The sequence below is a fragment of the Epinephelus fuscoguttatus genome, linkage group LG3 (genome assembly GCF_011397635.1).
Source record: "Epinephelus fuscoguttatus linkage group LG3, E.fuscoguttatus.final_Chr_v1".
NCBI lineage: Eukaryota > Metazoa > Chordata > Actinopteri > Perciformes > Serranidae > Epinephelus > Epinephelus fuscoguttatus.
The window spans coordinates 35,689,605-35,696,980 of record NC_064754.1 but is presented as its reverse complement, the minus strand read 5'-3'; positions in this window follow the sequence as shown (position 1 = coordinate 35,696,980).

The window sequence follows — 7,376 nt, the reverse complement described above, 5'->3', positions numbered from 1 at the left end:
GTTATTAATAACAAAATGTACAATTTGTGTTTAAATCATAGACTAAAAAGAATGGACATAGCCACTGTGACCCACCCATTGGTTTGTGGACTCCTGATCTGAAGCCCTGAGTTTAGTATTTTGGCCGTTGCCTTCCTGGATTTTCATAGCCAGAAGTGACCATATTTGGACAAGAGGATGTATCTAGAATATAGCAACGCCCTGCAGACAACCATGTCATTCAAAGTGTCCCCACCTTTAATTATGCATAATTTTAGGTTTTAATCAAATTCAGACTGGTTCCATCCATCCAACCATTTTCAACTGCTTATCTGAAAGCCAGGTCACAGGGTCACAGAGGCCTATCAAAGCATTCCAGACGTCCCTCTCCCTAGCAACACTTTCCAGCTCCTCCTGGGGGACCCTGAGGCATTCCAGGCCAGATGAGATATGTAATCCCTCCAGTGTGTTCTGGGTCTGCCCTGGGACCTCCTACCAGTGGGACGTACCTGAAACACCTCCAGCGGGAGGCGCCCAGGAGGCATTCTGAACAGATGCCTGAACCACAGCAACTGACCCCTTTCAACATAAAGGAGCAGCAGTTCTACTCCGAGCTCCCTCTGGATGTCCAAGATCCTTACTCTGTCTCTAAGGCTGAGCCCAGCCACCCTCCAGAGGAAACTCATTTTGGCTGCTTGTATCCACGATCTCATTCTTTCTGTCACTACCCAGAGCTCATGACAGTAGGTGAGGTTGGGACGTGGACGGACCAATAAATTGAAAGCTTCGCCTTCCAGCTCAGCTCTCTATTTACCACAACAGCCCGGCACAGCACCGGCATTACTGCAGACACGGCACCAAACCGCCCATCCATCTCACGCTCCAATTGTTCCATCGCGGTTTGATGAAGCCAACAGAACCACATCATCTGCAAAAAGCAGAGATGCAATTCTTAGGTCACCAAACTGGACCCCTTCTTCCAGTCCGGGGTCCGGTTTGGTTTTCAGTTTAAACAGGTTCATTATATAAAAATAAACGCCCTGTTCAGAGGGAAATATGCTACATGAGACCAAAACTAATTTTTGTACCAGGTTCTAAACACGTTTATTTCTGCTGTAAAGTTGGGATTTCAACATGAGAGTCTATGGAGGTTCTGGAGCCAGCCTCAAGTGGCCGTTAGAGGAACTGCAGTTTTTAGCACTTCTCGTCAGCTTCATTTTTCAACCCAGGAGGTTGCTGCTCGGTTTTTATCAGACAAAATATTTTTACTTCAATCCAGTGTTTAGCCTTTGGAAGAAAACATTTTCACTTTGGCACACACCTGTACTGACAGGGTGGTCTAGCAGCAATCTAACAGCACCATAAATTACATGTATGTATTTATTTATCCAATGAATTACTTTATACAATATGAGGTTTCTCTTGGAGGACTTTGTTTTTTAGGGTGATGACATCATAAAATTTGACGACAGACATTCAAAACCTTGTGAAAACCTCAATGGAAGCATGAAAAAAGGCATTGTTAGATCTGAGGCTTACAGTACAGGCCAAAAGTTTGGACACACCTTCTCATTCAATGTGTTTTCTTCATTTTCATGACTATTTACATTGTAGATTCTCACTGAAGGCATCAAAACTATGAATGAACACGTGGAGTTATGTACTTAACAAAAAAAGGTGAAATAACTGAAAACATGTTTTATATTCTAGTTTCTTCAAAATAGCCACCCTTTGCTCTGATTACTGCTTTGCACACTCTTGGCATTCTCTCCATGAGCTTCAAGAGGTAGTCACCTGAAATGGTTTTCCAACAGTCTTGAAGGAGTTCCCAGAGGTGTTTAGCACTTGTTGGCCCCTTTGCCTTCACTCTGCGGTCCAGCTCACCCCAAACCATCTCGATTGGGTTCAGGTCCGGTGACTGTGGAGGCCAGGTCATCTGCCGCAGCACTCCATCACTCTCCTTCTTGGTCAAATAGCCCTTACACAGCCTGGAGGTGTGTTTGGGGTCATTGTCCTGTTGAAAAATAAATGATCGTCCAACTAAACGGGATGGCATGTCGCTGCAGGATGCTGTGGTAGCCATGCTGGTTCAGTGTGCCTTCAATTTTGAATAAATCCCCAACAGTGTCACCAGCACAACACCCCCACACCATCACACCTCCTCCTCCATGCTTCACAGTGGGAACCAGGCATGTGGAATCCATCCGTTCACCTTTTCTGCGTCTCACAAAGACACGGCGGTTGGAACCAAAGATCTCAAATTTGGACTCATCAGACCAAAGCACAGATTTCCACTGGTCTAATGTCCATTCCTTGTGTTTCTTGGCCCAAACTAATCTCTTCTGCTTGTTGCCTCTCCTTAGCAGTGGTTTCCTAGCAGCTATTTGACCATGAAGGCCTGATTCGCGCAGTCTCCTCTTGAACAGTTGTTCTAGAGATGGGTCTGCTGCTAGAACTCTGTGTGGCATTCATCTGGTCTCTGATCTGAGCTGCTGTTAACTTGCGATTTCTGAGGCTGGTGACTCGGATGAACTTATCCTCAGAAGCAGAGGTGACTCTTGGTCTTCCTTTCCTGGGTCGGTCCTCATGTGTGCCAGTTTCGTTGTAGCGCTTGATGGTTTTGCGACTCCACTTGGGGACACATTTAAAGTTTTGCAATTTTCCGGACTGACTGACCTTCATTTCTTAAAGTAATGATGGCCACTCGTTTTTCTTTAGTTAGCTGATTGGTTCTTGCCATAATATGAATTTTAACAGTTGTCCAATAGGGCTGTTGGCTGTGTATTAACCTGACTTCTGCACAACACAGCTGATGGTCCCAACCCCATTGATAAAGCAAGAAATTCCACTAATTAACCCTGATAAGGCACACCTGTGAAGTGGAAACCATTTCAGGTGACTACCTCTTGAAGCTCATGGAGAGAATGCCAAGAGTGTGCAAAGCAGTAATCAGAGCAAAGGGTGGCTATTTTGAAGAAACTAGAATATAAAACATGTTTTCAGTTATTTCACCTTTTTTTTGTTAAGTACATAACTCCACATGTGTTCATTCATAGTTTTGATGCCTTCAGTGAGAATCTACAATGTAAATAGTCATGAAAATAAAGAAAACACATTGAATGAGAAGGTGTGTCCAAACTTTTGGCCTGTACTGTATTTCAGACTATATTCAGTATTTCCTGACTTTCAATACTCGAGTTTTATGTCATAGTGTCATTGTGTTCCTCCGGAGGATATAAACAAATGGTTGGCTTTACTTAAACACTAAACATGCAGCTCAAAAATGCTCCAAATGTGGATTGGCTTCAGCTTGTAATTGACAGTTTTGTCCACAGCAGGGTGCACTGTTCATTCAGGTTGGTGTAACAGTGCCACACAGGAAAAGCATGTATGAAATACGACATATTCCTCCGTAATTATCTGTTTCAAATCTGACATTTCCAAACTTCTGTTTCGGTTTCAAATAACCCATGACATATTTCAGTGGGGCAGCAGGTGTATTCGATGGAGTAGATTTGGACAGGCAGTGTTGTGTTTGTAAGTGTGTTACTGGACTTCTTTCATTCGTCTAAACTAACTCAAACTCATGTAGGTTAAAACCTGCCTTCTAGCCGCTAAACACAGGCAGGTCGATGTGCTCCAACACGTCAGAATGAACCTCCATGCAGACCTGCAGACAACAGTCCTCTCCCTTTCTTCCTGCTACGGCTCCTGAACCTTCCCCCTCGGTAAAATTTACCACCATTACCTGCATGATGTGACATGACTTGACATGACTGCTGTTGCTCCACGCTGAAGGCTTACACAACAACAGGTGATACATACTTTAACTGTGCTAACCAAAGTGAAACTTTTCCTGGTTTACACCACATTATGGTATCTGTGCTGTTGACGTGTGTATTATGCAGAAGAAACATGATCATCTTACACTGAGGCCACTGTGAGGTGTGTGTGAGACAGTTTCCCTGTCCTGGAGCGGGCTGCAGGAAGCTGTCTTATATGTGAAGTGGTGTAACAACAGACTGTGCCCTGTGGCTGCAGAAATGAACCAACAGGATGAGTGAAGGAGCACAACCAGCTCTGGATATGGACACTTTGTTTTCACAGTGCGTTCATGAAAACACCACAATACTGTACACTAACTGGTAAAGATATACACTGCATTTGCAAAACAGTCGCAAAACTATGAATTTAGGTTGAGGCCGGTAAAATCCTCTTTGTCAAAGGAAGAGAAGTCGGCACCTCAGGGGAGGATTTGTAAATGTTTAGTTTTAGGGAATGTATGTTTATAACTCTGTCTCGAAACACACATGACCATACACTGAAAGCGTCATTTGTTGTTTATGCAACATTCAGAGCATTAGACTAGCAACAAGCCACTGTTTGCTATGTAAAGATACAGTAGAGTAATGGCGTCCTGAGCAGAGAATGAAGTAAAGCTCCCTCTGTGTACACTGTAATCCGACCTCCTTGTTTGTTAATGAGCTAGTTCGGCTACGCGTACATGTTAATGCACATGTGTATTCCACTGGCTAACTCATCGCCACTCATTGGTTAGTTATGATTTTAGGGTGGTGTCATTATGGTAGCGTACGACCCACTCTCCGGTTTTCCCCTGGTTAGCACTGTTTGCTCTGTCAGCACTGTTGTGTTTGCTTAACGCAGTTTATGTAATTAGCACCATTAGCTGCTAGCTGCCAGCTGAGCCACCTCCATGTTGTGAACTGTGTCCAGACAACTTATCCACTTGGGAGTCCCTTTAAATTCATTCTTCCTCTCCATACAAGGTAGAATTTTTCTGTCATGTGCTCGCAGTGGTGTAATGTAACTAAGTTTGAGATTTTTGTACCTTAGCTCCTCCATTTATGCTACTTTAAACTTCTACTCCATTAAATCTCACAGTACTTTTTACTCAGATACAGTTTTACTTACTTTACAGATTACAAATTGTCATACCCCTCCTGTCCAGTGAACCATGTATCGCCAGATGTGCTGATTTTGAATGTTGGTGATAAACTAAAGGATGCGGTGTTGTTTTATGGGTTGAGTCCATAGACTGCAGAAATAATGGATGTAGCTACTGTGACATCACCCATTGGTTTGTGGACTCTCATTCTAAAGCTTCAAGTTTGGCATTATAGCCGTTACCATCTTGGTTTTTGCAGCCAAAAGTGACCATGTTTGGGCCAGAGACTGGCGCTGTGGAGGAGCGAGGGGTGGATCTGACTGTGACATATGATGGTCTTATTGAATGTGATGCATTACTGCAGATTAAATTACCCAACAGGATAAAAAGAAGTAAACATTAGCTTAACCTTAAACATCTACAACAGTAAAATGCAACACATGCATTACTGCAGCAGATTATTGATCCAGAATCATCATATATAGGGGAGACTGGGTGATTGTGATTGTAACAGCACCACTTTCACCAAGAAGAGATGACAAAAGAGTCATGTAATACATTTACTGTATGAGCACTTCCTTCCTGACCCTGCATGTGAAATTTCACAGCTGCATGAGGAGTGTGCAGAATTTACAGCCCAAACACTGATTTTCAGGTATGAAAGTAATTTTTTTGGACAAGATCTATATTTTAATTAATACTGATGCTGTTGAAGTTAGAATGATGTAACTTGTATTCAAACATAGGGAACATTGTTATTCAAGTAAGGGTATTTTGTGTCAAAATTTGAGAGCTCTGACCCAAATAGTTATAAGTGCTGGGATACAAATGTTACAACCATACCCAGTCTCCCCTAATAATAACCCCTAATAATGAATACTTTTACTTAAAGTACATTTGCTGATAATATTTATATACTTTACTTAACGTTTTGAATGTTAGACTCTTACTTGTAGTGGAGTATTTTTACAGTGTGGTATTAGTACTTTAAGTTAAGAAAAGAATCTGATTACTTCTTCCACCGCTGTGTTCTCTTTGTGTACAATAGTTAGTATTTTAGTATGTACCCGTGGTCATGCGAGTATTGAGACAGATGACCGAATGTGAACCTGTTGTTTGAAGCCTAAAGTTTGTTTTTATCTCCCTCTGTAATAAGAAACTGCATCAGAACTTGGACTGAATCAACATTAACCTACAGTTTATGTATATTACTTTTTAATTTTATTGCCTACAGTCATAAATCAGTGTAAGAACACAGCAGTGCGTGTGTTTCATTCATGCTGCTACATGCTGCGCCCACATTTCTATCAGGCCATCTTTGATGTGTGACAGATATGAAACAGCAGGAGGAGTGGGGCTGGAGATAATCACAGGGTTTCAAAAGAAACTTTACACCATGCAGCTAAAACACAACAATAGACCACGCCTCCCTCCACCTCTCTGCTCTTTCTGGAGATCTTTTTCTTTCTCTGTCTCCTCTCTCAGACCATATATGGTAGGAAATAAAACCAAAAGCTCATTGGTGGATGAGAGACAAAGTACAGGTAGACATTTCCCCTTCTTTGTGGGTATATTTTTTGCTTCATGTATGTTTTGTTGTTTAGTAATTATAAGATATTCTTTAATTTGTTTAGTTTTTTTCAGAGAACATACAATACCACAAGTGCAATGAAGTACTGTGGGAGACTATACTGCACTGTGTTTCCATGGTTGCACTGAGACTGAACCCAATGACTTGTCTCTAAAGCCACTGATACATAAATATATGACCATATTCCTACATGCTGGTTTGCCCTCTTTACATTTGTTTCTTCTCTCCACAACTCCTTATGTGTTTGTGTCATATTTCCACCTCGGACACATCAGCAGTGCCACACCCCTGCTCCTGTTGCAGGTACAGACGAGGCTCTGCATTCCTACACACACACACACACACACACGCGCACACACACGTGCACACACACCTACCACTATCTGACCAGATGCGTGAAGACAATCTCTGACTCTACATATCCCAATGTTTAAACACTTCACTTGCTCCTACTTAGCTTGTTCCTTTTTTTTTACCAGGTTGTATGAGATTTATTGAAGTAACCTACACATTTTCATTTAGAAAAATAACAAAACAAACCTGTACACTTCAGTGTGGGTTTCCACATATATTTGAAAGCAAATTCTAAAAAATAAGGAATATGTTTAACACTACTGTATGTGCAAATGTTTATTAAGAATAGGGCTGCAGCTGCAATTGATATTTTTTTTAAATAATAAATCTGTAGTTTTTTTTCCAGTGAATCAGTTAGTCGTTAAAATGTCAGAAAATATTTTAAAAATCCTGACTAATTTTCTGGCAATCGACTAATCGATTAGTTGACCAGTTGTTTCAGTTCTAATAATGAATGCATTTTATTTTTCTATGCACTATTATTGACAGCACATAGTCTATCTTCAGTAACAGGGGCTTTTTATTATCATATTATTTGTTATTTAT